The sequence below is a fragment of the Schistocerca piceifrons genome, chromosome 8, assembly GCF_021461385.2.
Source record: "Schistocerca piceifrons isolate TAMUIC-IGC-003096 chromosome 8, iqSchPice1.1, whole genome shotgun sequence".
NCBI classification, from domain to species: domain Eukaryota; kingdom Metazoa; phylum Arthropoda; class Insecta; order Orthoptera; family Acrididae; genus Schistocerca; species Schistocerca piceifrons.
The window spans coordinates 453,262,189-453,278,951 of NC_060145.1; the positions used below are offsets into that span (position 1 = coordinate 453,262,189).

Consider the following 16,763-nt stretch of genomic DNA (forward strand, 5'->3'; position numbering starts at 1 on the left):
GTCAACGTGTGTTTGTTTCCAGTTATTACTAATTACAGTTTTGCTAGTTGCACTCGAGACTGAAAGCGATGTTTGCCTAGTATGACTTGCGCGCTTTGGGAGTGAGTAAGCGGGATCGTGGTGGCGGACAGAGTTCAGCGTTGGCGCCACATTCGGCCCTAAAGTTGCGTGGAGGAGAAGTATTTCTGGACGCATACACACGTAGTGGATCGTTGAGGTATGTCCGGTATGGTTTAGTGGCTAGGATACCTGGCTTTCACCCAGGAGGCCCGGGTTCGATTCCCGGTACCTGAACGTGAATTTTCGGGGCTGAGATGAGAAAACTTCTCACGGCCGTTTTTCGTCTTCGTGGAGCTGCTGCTCTGGGTTCCAGGTATAAGGTGAGAGAAAGTCAAGAAAAAGAGATACATCCTCACGTTAATGGCGTGGCCGTTTTGAAGGGAGAGGAGACGGTTTTGCGGTTTTGGACTGCTGATGCGACAGTGTTGCATTGCCCGTTAGCTCAGTGGGCTATAGCGTCGTGCTAGTAACGCGTAGGTCATGGGTTCCATCCCTCCACGGGCCATTCCATTTTCTCCCCTAATAGGAAATGCTGTCTCCTGCGAGACTCTGCCAGGCAGATTCTAAATGATGTGCACATCCAGCTAGAAGTCTGAACGTTTCGCTAAGGGGTTGACAACGGCCAGCTCACTTTCGATTAATGAAGTTAAGCAGACGTTTGCGTGGTTAGTGAGTGGATGGGTGATCGTCCGGGAACTGTGCGTGCTATTGGACCCTTTCATTTCAACCCCCCCCCCCCCTCCTCCTCTTGTGCTACAGTGTTGACGTGCTATGATGCCTCCCTAAGCAATTTAAATTACGTTAACGAACATATGATCCAAAATTTAACTAGGCTGTTTGCAAAAAGAGCGCAAGGAAAGTGCAAGAACGACTTTGGCAATAACAGAACCGTACGAATCAACAGATAATTTCTCAAATGTGTAGATAACACTGTGGCGAAGCAGTGAGATTTCCGAAATTTGTAAATGAAAGTTTAGCTTTTCGTATTGAAAAGGAAATGTACTCTTGATTACCTTATTTCTCGCAGCCGATTGTCGTACTTCTCCTGTCATATCGGCCCCACCGCCGAGCGGCAGCGAGCGGCAGTCGAGCAAAGTCGGGCCAAGTCGACACACGATGAAGTGAAATCAATCCACTTAGCTGGAACGAGGCAGGAGACGAGGAGATACTACCTGTGCCGCGACACGTGGCAATTTCGAGGATCGAATGGTCTTGAACACATACTATTGCGCTACGCAAAAATGACAAATCCTCCTGCGGTCGCCAGGAATCGAACCCGGATTAACTGCTTGGGAAGAAACCATGCTGACCGTTACACCACCACCGCATTGCGCTGCATTCTTCCTGTGTCGCGGTGCGTTGCCGCCCCTGCTGCCACCAGAGGCTCAAGCGACCCTGCTGCAGGCCCTCTGCCCTCCAGCACATCGGAACGCGGTGCCACGTTGCTTCCAGGGCGATGCACTGTAACTAGACGCAGCATTGACTTCCGAGGAGAAATCGACCATTTCATGCACGGCATGGTGGGAAAACAATTCTGAAATTAGAACTTCTTAGTGAGGCTGCGGTGGCGAGTATTCCTGTATGCCTCGGTGGCGCAGTGGGCTGCGCGTGTCATTATCTTAAGGGCGTACGTTCTATCCTCAACTCAGCCATCTCATTTTCTCTCCACGACGGTGAAAGGCACAGCATAGCTTTTGCGAGGTAAGGCCGTATTTGCCGTTTATTACCACCTAGGCTACTTTGCGTCAACGTGTGTTTGTTTCCAGTTATTACTAATTACAGTTTTGCTAGTTGCACTCGAGACTGAAAGCGATGTTTGCCTAGTATGACTTGCGCGCTTTGGGAGTGAGTAAGCGGGATCGTGGTGGCGGACAGAGTTCAGCGTTGGCGCCACATTCGGCCCTAAAGTTGCGTGGAGGAGAAGTATTTCTGGACGCATACACACGTAGTGGATCGTTGAGGTATGTCCGGTATGGTTTAGTGGCTAGGATACCTGGCTTTCACCCAGGAGGCCCGGGTTCGATTCCCGGTACCTGAACGTGAATTTTCGGGGCTGAGATGAGAAAACTTCTCACGGCCGTTTTTCGTCTTCGTGGAGCTGCTGCTCTGGGTTCCAGGTATAAGGTGAGAGAAAGTCAAGAAAAAGAGATACATCCTCACGTTAATGGCGTGGCCGTTTTGAAGGGAGAGGAGACGGTTTTGCGGTTTTGGACTGCTGATGCGACAGTGTTGCATTGCCCGTTAGCTCAGTGGGCTATAGCGTCGTGCTAGTAACGCGTAGGTCATGGGTTCCATCCCTCCACGGGCCATTCCATTTTCTCCCCTAATAGGAAATGCTGTCTCCTGCGAGACTCTGCCAGGCAGATTCTAAATGATGTGCACATCCAGCTAGAAGTCTGAACGTTTCGCTAAGGGGTTGCCAACGGCCAGCTCACTTTCGATTAATGAAGTTAAGCAGACGTTTGCGTGGTTAGTGAGTGGATGGGTGATCGTCCGGGAACTGTGCGTGCTATTGGACCCTTTCATTTCAACCCCCCCCCCCCTCCTCCTCTTGTGCTACAGTGTTGACGTGCTATGATGCCTCCCTAAGCAATTTAAATTACGTTAACGAACATATGATCCAAAATTTAACTAGGCTGTTTGCAAAAAGAGCGCAAGGAAAGTGCAAGAACGACTTTGGCAATAACAGAACCGTACGAATCAACAGATAATTTCTCAAATGTGTAGATAACACTGTGGCGAAGCAGTGAGATTTCCGAAATTTGTAAATGAAAGTTTAGCTTTTCGTATTGAAAAGGAAAAGTACTCTTGATTACCTTATTTCTCGCAGCCGATTGTCGTACTTCTCCTGTCATATCGGCCCCACCGCCGAGCGGCAGCGAGCGGCAGTCGAGCAAAGTCGGGCCAAGTCGACACACGATGAAGTGAAATCAATCCACTTAGCTGGAACGAGGCAGGAGACGAGGAGATACTACCTGTGCCGCGACACGTGGCAATTTCGAGGATCGAATGGTCTTGAACACATACTATTGCGCTACGCAAAAATGACAAATCCTCCTGCGGTCGCCAGGAATCGAACCCGGATTAACTGCTTGGGAAGAAACCATGCTGACCGTTACACCACCACCGCATTGCGCTGCATTCTTCCTGTGTCGCGGTGCGTTGCCGCCCCTGCTGCCACCAGAGGCTCAAGCGACCCTGCTGCAGGCCCTCTGCCCTCCAGCACATCGGAACGCGGTGCCACGTTGCTTCCAGGGCGATGCACTGTAACTAGACGCAGCATTGACTTCCGCCGAGAAATCGACCATTTCATGCACGGCATGGTGGGAAAACAATTCTGAAATTAGAACTTCTTAGTGAGGCTGCGGTGGCGAGTATTCCTGTATGCCTCGATGGCGCAGTGGGCTGCGCGTGTCATTATCTTAAGGGCGTACGTTCTATCCTCAACTCAGCCATCTCATTTTCTCTCCACGACGGTGAAAGGCACAGCATAGCTTTTGCGAGGTAAGGCCGTATTTGCCGTTTATTACCACCTAGGCTACTTTGCGTCAACGTGTGTTTGTTTCCAGTTATTACTAATTACAGTTTTGCTAGTTGCACTCGAGACTGAAAGCGATGTTTGCCTAGTATGACTTGCGCGCTTTGGGAGTGAGTAAGCGGGATCGTGGTGGCGGACAGAGTTCAGCGTTGGCGCCACATTCGGCCCTAAAGTTGCGTGGAGGAGAAGTATTTCTGGACGCATACACACGTAGTGGATCGTTGAGGTATGTCCGGTATGGTTTAGTGGCTAGGATACCTGGCTTTCACCCAGGAGGCCCGGGTTCGATTCCCGGTACCTGAACGTGAATTTTCGGGGCTGAGATGAGAAAACTTCTCACGGCCGTTTTTCGTCTTCGTGGAGCTGCTGCTCTGGGTTCCAGGTATAAGGTGAGAGAAAGTCAAGAAAAAGAGATACATCCTCACGTTAATGGCGTGGCCGTTTTGAAGGGAGAGGAGACGGTTTTGCGGTTTTGGACTGCTGATGCGACAGTGTTGCATTGCCCGTTAGCTCAGTGGGCTATAGCGTCGTGCTAGTAACGCGTAGGTCATGGGTTCCATCCCTCCACGGGCCATTCCATTTTCTCCCCTAATAGGAAATGCTGTCTCCTGCGAGACTCTGCCAGGCAGATTCTAAATGATGTGCACATCCAGCTAGAAGTCTGAACGTTTCGCTAAGGGGTTGACAACGGCCAGCTCACTTTCGATTAATGAAGTTAAGCAGACGTTTGCGTGGTTAGTGAGTGGATGGGTGATCGTCCGGGAACTGTGCGTGCTATTGGACCCTTTCATTTCAACCCCCCCCCCCTCCTCCTCTTGTGCTACAGTGTTGACGTGCTATGATGCCTCCCTAAGCAATTTAAATTACGTTAACGAACATATGATCCAAAATTTAACTAGGCTGTTTGCAAAAAGAGCGCAAGGAAAGTGCAAGAACGACTTTGGCAATAACAGAACCGTACGAATCAACAGATAATTTCTCAAATGTGTAGATAACACTGTGGCGAAGCAGTGAGATTTCCGAAATTTGTAAATGAAAGTTTAGCTTTTCGTATTGAAAAGGAAATGTACTCTTGATTACCTTATTTCTCGCAGCCGATTGTCGTACTTCTCCTGTCATATCGGCCCCACCGCCGAGCGGCAGCGAGCGGCAGTCGAGCAAAGTCGGGCCAAGTCGACACACGATGAAGTGAAATCAATCCACTTAGCTGGAACGAGGCAGGAGACGAGGAGATACTACCTGTGCCGCGACACGTGGCAATTTCGAGGATCGAATGGTCTTGAACACATACTATTGCGCTACGCAAAAATGACAAATCCTCCTGCGGTCGCCAGGAATCGAACCCGGATTAACTGCTTGGGAAGAAACCATGCTGACCGTTACACCACCACCGCATTGCGCTGCATTCTTCCTGTGTCGCGGTGCGTTGCCGCCCCTGCTGCCACCAGAGGCTCAAGCGACCCTGCTGCAGGCCCTCTGCCCTCCAGCACATCGGAACGCGGTGCCACGTTGCTTCCAGGGCGATGCACTGTAACTAGACGCAGCATTGACTTCCGCCGAGAAATCGACCATTTCATGCACGGCATGGTGGGAAAACAATTCTGAAATTAGAACTTCTTAGTGAGGCTGCGGTGGCGAGTATTCCTGTATGCCTCGGTGGCGCAGTGGGCTGCGCGTGTCATTATCTTAAGGGCGTACGTTCTATCCTCAACTCAGCCATCTCATTTTCTCTCCACGACGGTGAAAGGCACAGCATAGCTTTTGCGAGGTAAGGCCGTATTTGCCGTTTATTACCACCTAGGCTACTTTGCGTCAACGTGTGTTTGTTTCCAGTTATTACTAATTACAGTTTTGCTAGTTGCACTCGAGACTGAAAGCGATGTTTGCCTAGTATGACTTGCGCGCTTTGGGAGTGAGTAAGCGGGATCGTGGTGGCGGACAGAGTTCAGCGTTGGCGCCACATTCGGCCCTAAAGTTGCGTGGAGGAGAAGTATTTCTGGACGCATACACACGTAGTGGATCGTTGAGGTATGTCCGGTATGGTTTAGTGGCTAGGATACCTGGCTTTCACCCAGGAGGCCCGGGTTCGATTCCCGGTACCTGAACGTGAATTTTCGGGGCTGAGATGAGAAAACTTCTCACGGCCGTTTTTCGTCTTCGTGGAGCTGCTGCTCTGGGTTCCAGGTATAAGGTGAGAGAAAGTCAAGAAAAAGAGATACATCCTCACGTTAATGGCGTGGCCGTTTTGAAGGGAGAGGAGACGGTTTTGCGGTTTTGGACTGCTGATGCGACAGTGTTGCATTGCCCGTTAGCTCAGTGGGCTATAGCGTCGTGCTAGTAACGCGTAGGTCATGGGTTCCATCCCTCCACGGGCCATTCCATTTTCTCCCCTAATAGGAAATGCTGTCTCCTGCGAGACTCTGCCAGGCAGATTCTAAATGATGTGCACATCCAGCTAGAAGTCTGAACGTTTCGCTAAGGGGTTGCCAACGGCCAGCTCACTTTCGATTAATGAAGTTAAGCAGACGTTTGCGTGGTTAGTGAGTGGATGGGTGATCGTCCGGGAACTGTGCGTGCTATTGGACCCTTTCATTTCAACCCCCCCCCCCCTCCTCCTCTTGTGCTACAGTGTTGACGTGCTATGATGCCTCCCTAAGCAATTTAAATTACGTTAACGAACATATGATCCAAAATTTAACTAGGCTGTTTGCAAAAAGAGCGCAAGGAAAGTGCAAGAACGACTTTGGCAATAACAGAACCGTACGAATCAACAGATAATTTCTCAAATGTGTAGATAACACTGTGGCGAAGCAGTGAGATTTCCGAAATTTGTAAATGAAAGTTTAGCTTTTCGTATTGAAAAGGAAAAGTACTCTTGATTACCTTATTTCTCGCAGCCGATTGTCGTACTTCTCCTGTCATATCGGCCCCACCGCCGAGCGGCAGCGAGCGGCAGTCGAGCAAAGTCGGGCCAAGTCGACACACGATGAAGTGAAATCAATCCACTTAGCTGGAACGAGGCAGGAGACGAGGAGATACTACCTGTGCCGCGACACGTGGCAATTTCGAGGATCGAATGGTCTTGAACACATACTATTGCGCTACGCAAAAATGACAAATCCTCCTGCGGTCGCCAGGAATCGAACCCGGATTAACTGCTTGGGAAGAAACCATGCTGACCGTTACACCACCACCGCATTGCGCTGCATTCTTCCTGTGTCGCGGTGCGTTGCCGCCCCTGCTGCCACCAGAGGCTCAAGCGACCCTGCTGCAGGCCCTCTGCCCTCCAGCACATCGGAACGCGGTGCCACGTTGCTTCCAGGGCGATGCACTGTAACTAGACGCAGCATTGACTTCCGCCGAGAAATCGACCATTTCATGCACGGCATGGTGGGAAAACAATTCTGAAATTAGAACTTCTTAGTGAGGCTGCGGTGGCGAGTATTCCTGTATGCCTCGATGGCGCAGTGGGCTGCGCGTGTCATTATCTTAAGGGCGTACGTTCTATCCTCAACTCAGCCATCTCATTTTCTCTCCACGACGGTGAAAGGCACAGCATAGCTTTTGCGAGGTAAGGCCGTATTTGCCGTTTATTACCACCTAGGCTACTTTGCGTCAACGTGTGTTTGTTTCCAGTTATTACTAATTACAGTTTTGCTAGTTGCACTCGAGACTGAAAGCGATGTTTGCCTAGTATGACTTGCGCGCTTTGGGAGTGAGTAAGCGGGATCGTGGTGGCGGACAGAGTTCAGCGTTGGCGCCACATTCGGCCCTAAAGTTGCGTGGAGGAGAAGTATTTCTGGACGCATACACACGTAGTGGATCGTTGAGGTATGTCCGGTATGGTTTAGTGGCTAGGATACCTGGCTTTCACCCAGGAGGCCCGGGTTCGATTCCCGGTACCTGAACGTGAATTTTCGGGGCTGAGATGAGAAAACTTCTCACGGCCGTTTTTCGTCTTCGTGGAGCTGCTGCTCTGGGTTCCAGGTATAAGGTGAGAGAAAGTCAAGAAAAAGAGATACATCCTCACGTTAATGGCGTGGCCGTTTTGAAGGGAGAGGAGACGGTTTTGCGGTTTTGGACTGCTGATGCGACAGTGTTGCATTGCCCGTTAGCTCAGTGGGCTATAGCGTCGTGCTAGTAACGCGTAGGTCATGGGTTCCATCCCTCCACGGGCCATTCCATTTTCTCCCCTAATAGGAAATGCTGTCTCCTGCGAGACTCTGCCAGGCAGATTCTAAATGATGTGCACATCCAGCTAGAAGTCTGAACGTTTCGCTAAGGGGTTGACAACGGCCAGCTCACTTTCGATTAATGAAGTTAAGCAGACGTTTGCGTGGTTAGTGAGTGGATGGGTGATCGTCCGGGAACTGTGCGTGCTATTGGACCCTTTCATTTCAACCCCCCCCCCCTCCTCCTCTTGTGCTACAGTGTTGACGTGCTATGATGCCTCCCTAAGCAATTTAAATTACGTTAACGAACATATGATCCAAAATTTAACTAGGCTGTTTGCAAAAAGAGCGCAAGGAAAGTGCAAGAACGACTTTGGCAATAACAGAACCGTACGAATCAACAGATAATTTCTCAAATGTGTAGATAACACTGTGGCGAAGCAGTGAGATTTCCGAAATTTGTAAATGAAAGTTTAGCTTTTCGTATTGAAAAGGAAATGTACTCTTGATTACCTTATTTCTCGCAGCCGATTGTCGTACTTCTCCTGTCATATCGGCCCCACCGCCGAGCGGCAGCGAGCGGCAGTCGAGCAAAGTCGGGCCAAGTCGACACACGATGAAGTGAAATCAATCCACTTAGCTGGAACGAGGCAGGAGACGAGGAGATACTACCTGTGCCGCGACACGTGGCAATTTCGAGGATCGAATGGTCTTGAACACATACTATTGCGCTACGCAAAAATGACAAATCCTCCTGCGGTCGCCAGGAATCGAACCCGGATTAACTGCTTGGGAAGAAACCATGCTGACCGTTACACCACCACCGCATTGCGCTGCATTCTTCCTGTGTCGCGGTGCGTTGCCGCCCCTGCTGCCACCAGAGGCTCAAGCGACCCTGCTGCAGGCCCTCTGCCCTCCAGCACATCGGAACGCGGTGCCACGTTGCTTCCAGGGCGATGCACTGTAACTAGACGCAGCATTGACTTCCGCCGAGAAATCGACCATTTCATGCACGGCATGGTGGGAAAACAATTCTGAAATTAGAACTTCTTAGTGAGGCTGCGGTGGCGAGTATTCCTGTATGCCTCGGTGGCGCAGTGGGCTGCGCGTGTCATTATCTTAAGGGCGTACGTTCTATCCTCAACTCAGCCATCTCATTTTCTCTCCACGACGGTGAAAGGCACAGCATAGCTTTTGCGAGGTAAGGCCGTATTTGCCGTTTATTACCACCTAGGCTACTTTGCGTCAACGTGTGTTTGTTTCCAGTTATTACTAATTACAGTTTTGCTAGTTGCACTCGAGACTGAAAGCGATGTTTGCCTAGTATGACTTGCGCGCTTTGGGAGTGAGTAAGCGGGATCGTGGTGGCGGACAGAGTTCAGCGTTGGCGCCACATTCGGCCCTAAAGTTGCGTGGAGGAGAAGTATTTCTGGACGCATACACACGTAGTGGATCGTTGAGGTATGTCCGGTATGGTTTAGTGGCTAGGATACCTGGCTTTCACCCAGGAGGCCCGGGTTCGATTCCCGGTACCTGAACGTGAATTTTCGGGGCTGAGATGAGAAAACTTCTCACGGCCGTTTTTCGTCTTCGTGGAGCTGCTGCTCTGGGTTCCAGGTATAAGGTGAGAGAAAGTCAAGAAAAAGAGATACATCCTCACGTTAATGGCGTGGCCGTTTTGAAGGGAGAGGAGACGGTTTTGCGGTTTTGGACTGCTGATGCGACAGTGTTGCATTGCCCGTTAGCTCAGTGGGCTATAGCGTCGTGCTAGTAACGCGTAGGTCATGGGTTCCATCCCTCCACGGGCCATTCCATTTTCTCCCCTAATAGGAAATGCTGTCTCCTGCGAGACTCTGCCAGGCAGATTCTAAATGATGTGCACATCCAGCTAGAAGTCTGAACGTTTCGCTAAGGGGTTGCCAACGGCCAGCTCACTTTCGATTAATGAAGTTAAGCAGACGTTTGCGTGGTTAGTGAGTGGATGGGTGATCGTCCGGGAACTGTGCGTGCTATTGGACCCTTTCATTTCAACCCCCCCCCCCCCCCTCCTCCTCTTGTGCTACAGTGTTGACGTGCTATGATGCCTCCCTAAGCAATTTAAATTACGTTAACGAACATATGATCCAAAATTTAACTAGGCTGTTTGCAAAAAGAGCGCAAGGAAAGTGCAAGAACGACTTTGGCAATAACAGAACCGTACGAATCAACAGATAATTTCTCAAATGTGTAGATAACACTGTGGCGAAGCAGTGAGATTTCCGAAATTTGTAAATGAAAGTTTAGCTTTTCGTATTGAAAAGGAAAAGTACTCTTGATTACCTTATTTCTCGCAGCCGATTGTCGTACTTCTCCTGTCATATCGGCCCCACCGCCGAGCGGCAGCGAGCGGCAGTCGAGCAAAGTCGGGCCAAGTCGACACACGATGAAGTGAAATCAATCCACTTAGCTGGAACGAGGCAGGAGACGAGGAGATACTACCTGTGCCGCGACACGTGGCAATTTCGAGGATCGAATGGTCTTGAACACATACTATTGCGCTACGCAAAAATGACAAATCCTCCTGCGGTCGCCAGGAATCGAACCCGGATTAACTGCTTGGGAAGAAACCATGCTGACCGTTACACCACCACCGCATTGCGCTGCATTCTTCCTGTGTCGCGGTGCGTTGCCGCCCCTGCTGCCACCAGAGGCTCAAGCGACCCTGCTGCAGGCCCTCTGCCCTCCAGCACATCGGAACGCGGTGCCACGTTGCTTCCAGGGCGATGCACTGTAACTAGACGCAGCATTGACTTCCGCCGAGAAATCGACCATTTCATGCACGGCATGGTGGGAAAACAATTCTGAAATTAGAACTTCTTAGTGAGGCTGCGGTGGCGAGTATTCCTGTATGCCTCGATGGCGCAGTGGGCTGCGCGTGTCATTATCTTAAGGGCGTACGTTCTATCCTCAACTCAGCCATCTCATTTTCTCTCCACGACGGTGAAAGGCACAGCATAGCTTTTGCGAGGTAAGGCCGTATTTGCCGTTTATTACCACCTAGGCTACTTTGCGTCAACGTGTGTTTGTTTCCAGTTATTACTAATTACAGTTTTGCTAGTTGCACTCGAGACTGAAAGCGATGTTTGCCTAGTATGACTTGCGCGCTTTGGGAGTGAGTAAGCGGGATCGTGGTGGCGGACAGAGTTCAGCGTTGGCGCCACATTCGGCCCTAAAGTTGCGTGGAGGAGAAGTATTTCTGGACGCATACACACGTAGTGGATCGTTGAGGTATGTCCGGTATGGTTTAGTGGCTAGGATACCTGGCTTTCACCCAGGAGGCCCGGGTTCGATTCCCGGTACCTGAACGTGAATTTTCGGGGCTGAGATGAGAAAACTTCTCACGGCCGTTTTTCGTCTTCGTGGAGCTGCTGCTCTGGGTTCCAGGTATAAGGTGAGAGAAAGTCAAGAAAAAGAGATACATCCTCACGTTAATGGCGTGGCCGTTTTGAAGGGAGAGGAGACGGTTTTGCGGTTTTGGACTGCTGATGCGACAGTGTTGCATTGCCCGTTAGCTCAGTGGGCTATAGCGTCGTGCTAGTAACGCGTAGGTCATGGGTTCCATCCCTCCACGGGCCATTCCATTTTCTCCCCTAATAGGAAATGCTGTCTCCTGCGAGACTCTGCCAGGCAGATTCTAAATGATGTGCACATCCAGCTAGAAGTCTGAACGTTTCGCTAAGGGGTTGCCAACGGCCAGCTCACTTTCGATTAATGAAGTTAAGCAGACGTTTGCGTGGTTAGTGAGTGGATGGGTGATCGTCCGGGAACTGTGCGTGCTATTGGACCCTTTCATTTCAACCCCCCCCCCCTCCTCCTCTTGTGCTACAGTGTTGACGTGCTATGATGCCTCCCTAAGCAATTTAAATTACGTTAACGAACATATGATCCAAAATTTAACTAGGCTGTTTGCAAAAAGAGCGCAAGGAAAGTGCAAGAACGACTTTGGCAATAACAGAACCGTACGAATCAACAGATAATTTCTCAAATGTGTAGATAACACTGTGGCGAAGCAGTGAGATTTCCGAAATTTGTAAATGAAAGTTTAGCTTTTCGTATTGAAAAGGAAAAGTACTCTTGATTACCTTATTTCTCGCAGCCGATTGTCGTACTTCTCCTGTCATATCGGCCCCACCGCCGAGCGGCAGCGAGCGGCAGTCGAGCAAAGTCGGGCCAAGTCGACACACGATGAAGTGAAATCAATCCACTTAGCTGGAACGAGGCAGGAGACGAGGAGATACTACCTGTGCCGCGACACGTGGCAATTTCGAGGATCGAATGGTCTTGAACACATACTATTGCGCTACGCAAAAATGACAAATCCTCCTGCGGTCGCCAGGAATCGAACCCGGATTAACTGCTTGGGAAGAAACCATGCTGACCGTTACACCACCACCGCATTGCGCTGCATTCTTCCTGTGTCGCGGTGCGTTGCCGCCCCTGCTGCCACCAGAGGCTCAAGCGACCCTGCTGCAGGCCCTCTGCCCTCCAGCACATCGGAACGCGGTGCCACGTTGCTTCCAGGGCGATGCACTGTAACTAGACGCAGCATTGACTTCCGCCGAGAAATCGACCATTTCATGCACGGCATGGTGGGAAAACAATTCTGAAATTAGAACTTCTTAGTGAGGCTGCGGTGGCGAGTATTCCTGTATGCCTCGATGGCGCAGTGGGCTGCGCGTGTCATTATCTTAAGGGCGTACGTTCTATCCTCAACTCAGCCATCTCATTTTCTCTCCACGACGGTGAAAGGCACAGCATAGCTTTTGCGAGGTAAGGCCGTATTTGCCGTTTATTACCACCTAGGCTACTTTGCGTCAACGTGTGTTTGTTTCCAGTTATTACTAATTACAGTTTTGCTAGTTGCACTCGAGACTGAAAGCGATGTTTGCCTAGTATGACTTGCGCGCTTTGGGAGTGAGTAAGCGGGATCGTGGTGGCGGACAGAGTTCAGCGTTGGCGCCACATTCGGCCCTAAAGTTGCGTGGAGGAGAAGTATTTCTGGACGCATACACACGTAGTGGATCGTTGAGGTATGTCCGGTATGGTTTAGTGGCTAGGATACCTGGCTTTCACCCAGGAGGCCCGGGTTCGATTCCCGGTACCTGAACGTGAATTTTCGGGGCTGAGATGAGAAAACTTCTCACGGCCGTTTTTCGTCTTCGTGGAGCTGCTGCTCTGGGTTCCAGGTATAAGGTGAGAGAAAGTCAAGAAAAAGAGATACATCCTCACGTTAATGGCGTGGCCGTTTTGAAGGGAGAGGAGACGGTTTTGCGGTTTTGGACTGCTGATGCGACAGTGTTGCATTGCCCGTTAGCTCAGTGGGCTATAGCGTCGTGCTAGTAACGCGTAGGTCATGGGTTCCATCCCTCCACGGGCCATTCCATTTTCTCCCCTAATAGGAAATGCTGTCTCCTGCGAGACTCTGCCAGGCAGATTCTAAATGATGTGCACATCCAGCTAGAAGTCTGAACGTTTCGCTAAGGGGTTGCCAACGGCCAGCTCACTTTCGATTAATGAAGTTAAGCAGACGTTTGCGTGGTTAGTGAGTGGATGGGTGATCGTCCGGGAACTGTGCGTGCTATTGGACCCTTTCATTTCAACCCCCCCCCCCCCCCTCCTCCTCTTGTGCTACAGTGTTGACGTGCTATGATGCCTCCCTAAGCAATTTAAATTACGTTAACGAACATATGATCCAAAATTTAACTAGGCTGTTTGCAAAAAGAGCGCAAGGAAAGTGCAAGAACGACTTTGGCAATAACAGAACCGTACGAATCAACAGATAATTTCTCAAATGTGTAGATAACACTGTGGCGAAGCAGTGAGATTTCCGAAATTTGTAAATGAAAGTTTAGCTTTTCGTATTGAAAAGGAAATGTACTCTTGATTACCTTATTTCTCGCAGCCGATTGTCGTACTTCTCCTGTCATATCGGCCCCACCGCCGAGCGGCAGCGAGCGGCAGTCGAGCAAAGTCGGGCCAAGTCGACACACGATGAAGTGAAATCAATCCACTTAGCTGGAACGAGGCAGGAGACGAGGAGATACTACCTGTGCCGCGACACGTGGCAATTTCGAGGATCGAATGGTCTTGAACACATACTATTGCGCTACGCAAAAATGACAAATCCTCCTGCGGTCGCCAGGAATCGAACCCGGATTAACTGCTTGGGAAGAAACCATGCTGACCGTTACACCACCACCGCATTGCGCTGCATTCTTCCTGTGTCGCGGTGCGTTGCCGCCCCTGCTGCCACCAGAGGCTCAAGCGACCCTGCTGCAGGCCCTCTGCCCTCCAGCACATCGGAACGCGGTGCCACGTTGCTTCCAGGGCGATGCACTGTAACTAGACGCAGCATTGACTTCCGCCGAGAAATCGACCATTTCATGCACGGCATGGTGGGAAAACAATTCTGAAATTAGAACTTCTTAGTGAGGCTGCGGTGGCGAGTATTCCTGTATGCCTCGGTGGCGCAGTGGGCTGCGCGTGTCATTATCTTAAGGGCGTACGTTCTATCCTCAACTCAGCCATCTCATTTTCTCTCCACGACGGTGAAAGGCACAGCATAGCTTTTGCGAGGTAAGGCCGTATTTGCCGTTTATTACCACCTAGGCTACTTTGCGTCAACGTGTGTTTGTTTCCAGTTATTACTAATTACAGTTTTGCTAGTTGCACTCGAGACTGAAAGCGATGTTTGCCTAGTATGACTTGCGCGCTTTGGGAGTGAGTAAGCGGGATCGTGGTGGCGGACAGAGTTCAGCGTTGGCGCCACATTCGGCCCTAAAGTTGCGTGGAGGAGAAGTATTTCTGGACGCATACACACGTAGTGGATCGTTGAGGTATGTCCGGTATGGTTTAGTGGCTAGGATACCTGGCTTTCACCCAGGAGGCCCGGGTTCGATTCCCGGTACCTGAACGTGAATTTTCGGGGCTGAGATGAGAAAACTTCTCACGGCCGTTTTTCGTCTTCGTGGAGCTGCTGCTCTGGGTTCCAGGTATAAGGTGAGAGAAAGTCAAGAAAAAGAGATACATCCTCACGTTAATGGCGTGGCCGTTTTGAAGGGAGAGGAGACGGTTTTGCGGTTTTGGACTGCTGATGCGACAGTGTTGCATTGCCCGTTAGCTCAGTGGGCTATAGCGTCGTGCTAGTAACGCGTAGGTCATGGGTTCCATCCCTCCACGGGCCATTCCATTTTCTCCCCTAATAGGAAATGCTGTCTCCTGCGAGACTCTGCCAGGCAGATTCTAAATGATGTGCACATCCAGCTAGAAGTCTGAACGTTTCGCTAAGGGGTTGCCAACGGCCAGCTCACTTTCGATTAATGAAGTTAAGCAGACGTTTGCGTGGTTAGTGAGTGGATGGGTGATCGTCCGGGAACTGTGCGTGCTATTGGACCCTTTCATTTCAACCCCCCCCCCTCCTCCTCTTGTGCTACAGTGTTGACGTGCTATGATGCCTCCCTAAGCAATTTAAATTACGTTAACGAACATATGATCCAAAATTTAACTAGGCTGTTTGCAAAAAGAGCGCAAGGAAAGTGCAAGAACGACTTTGGCAATAACAGAACCGTACGAATCAACAGATAATTTCTCAAATGTGTAGATAACACTGTGGCGAAGCAGTGAGATTTCCGAAATTTGTAAATGAAAGTTTAGCTTTTCGTATTGAAAAGGAAAAGTACTCTTGATTACCTTATTTCTCGCAGCCGATTGTCGTACTTCTCCTGTCATATCGGCCCCACCGCCGAGCGGCAGCGAGCGGCAGTCGAGCAAAGTCGGGCCAAGTCGACACACGATGAAGTGAAATCAATCCACTTAGCTGGAACGAGGCAGGAGACGAGGAGATACTACCTGTGCCGCGACACGTGGCAATTTCGAGGATCGAATGGTCTTGAACACATACTATTGCGCTACGCAAAAATGACAAATCCTCCTGCGGTCGCCAGGAATCGAACCCGGATTAGCTGCTTGGGAAGAAACCATGCTGACCGTTACACCACCACCGCATTGCGCTGCATTCTTCCTGTGTCGCGGTGCGTTGCCGCCCCTGCTGCCACCAGAGGCTCAAGCGACCCTGCTGCAGGCCCTCTGCCCTCCAGCACATCGGAACGCGGTGCCACGTTGCTTCCAGGGCGATGCACTGTAACTAGACGCAGCATTGACTTCCGCCGAGAAATCGACCATTTCATGCACGGCATGGTGGGAAAACAATTCTGAAATTAGAACTTCTTAGTGAGGCTGCGGTGGCGAGTATTCCTGTATGCCTCGGTGGCGCAGTGGGCTGCGCGTGTCATTATCTTAAGGGCGTACGTTCTATCCTCAACTCAGCCATCTCATTTTCTCTCCACGACGGTGAAAGGCACAGCATAGCTTTTGCGAGGTAAGGCCGTATTTGCCGTTTATTACCACCTAGGCTACTTTGCGTCAACGTGTGTTTGTTTCCAGTTATTACTAATTACAGTTTTGCTAGTTGCACTCGAGACTGAAAGCGATGTTTGCCTAGTATGACTTGCGCGCTTTGGGAGTGAGTAAGCGGGATCGTGGTGGCGGACAGAGTTCAGCGTTGGCGCCACATTCGGCCCTAAAGTTGCGTGGAGGAGAAGTATTTCTGGACGCATACACACGTAGTGGATCGTTGAGGTATGTCCGGTATGGTTTAGTGGCTAGGATACCTGGCTTTCACCCAGGAGGCCCGGGTTCGATTCCCGGTACCTGAACGTGAATTTTCGGGGCTGAGATGAGAAAACTTCTCACGGCCGTTTTTCGTCTTCGTGGAGCTGCTGCTCTGGGTTCCAGGTATAAGGTGAGAGAAAGTCAAGAAAAAGAGATACATCCTCACGTTAATGGCGTGGCCGTTTTGAAGGGAGAGGAGACGGTTTTGCGGTTTTGGACTGCTGATGCGACAGTGTTGCATTGCCCGTTAGCTCAGTGGGCTATAGCGTCGTGCTAGTAACGCG

The 16,763-nt window shown here is 50.5% G+C and overlaps 10 non-coding genes across 10 annotated transcripts; all 10 read left to right on the forward strand.

The window, feature by feature from the left end:
- The first annotated feature begins 222 nt into the window (after positions 1–222).
- Positions 223–294, forward strand: Trnae-uuc. The gene has a single exon. It is a non-coding gene; the product is annotated as a tRNA-Glu (tRNA).
- A 1,732-nt stretch (positions 295–2,026) lies between these two features.
- Positions 2,027–2,098, forward strand: Trnae-uuc. The gene has a single exon. It is a non-coding gene; the product is annotated as a tRNA-Glu (tRNA).
- A 1,731-nt stretch (positions 2,099–3,829) lies between these two features.
- Positions 3,830–3,901, forward strand: Trnae-uuc. The gene has a single exon. It is a non-coding gene; the product is annotated as a tRNA-Glu (tRNA).
- Positions 3,902–5,631: 1,730 nt separating this feature from the next.
- On the forward strand, positions 5,632–5,703 carry Trnae-uuc. The gene has a single exon. It is a non-coding gene; the product is annotated as a tRNA-Glu (tRNA).
- A 1,731-nt stretch (positions 5,704–7,434) lies between these two features.
- On the forward strand, positions 7,435–7,506 carry Trnae-uuc. Its single transcript has one exon. It is a non-coding gene; the product is annotated as a tRNA-Glu (tRNA).
- Positions 7,507–9,236: 1,730 nt separating this feature from the next.
- Positions 9,237–9,308, forward strand: Trnae-uuc. The gene has a single exon. It is a non-coding gene; the product is annotated as a tRNA-Glu (tRNA).
- Positions 9,309–11,042: 1,734 nt separating this feature from the next.
- Positions 11,043–11,114, forward strand: Trnae-uuc. The gene has a single exon. It is a non-coding gene; the product is annotated as a tRNA-Glu (tRNA).
- A 1,730-nt stretch (positions 11,115–12,844) lies between these two features.
- Positions 12,845–12,916, forward strand: Trnae-uuc. Its single transcript has one exon. It is a non-coding gene; the product is annotated as a tRNA-Glu (tRNA).
- Positions 12,917–14,650: 1,734 nt separating this feature from the next.
- Positions 14,651–14,722, forward strand: Trnae-uuc. Its single transcript has one exon. It is a non-coding gene; the product is annotated as a tRNA-Glu (tRNA).
- Positions 14,723–16,451: 1,729 nt separating this feature from the next.
- On the forward strand, positions 16,452–16,523 carry Trnae-uuc. Its single transcript has one exon. It is a non-coding gene; the product is annotated as a tRNA-Glu (tRNA).
- Positions 16,524–16,763: the final 240 nt, after the last annotated feature.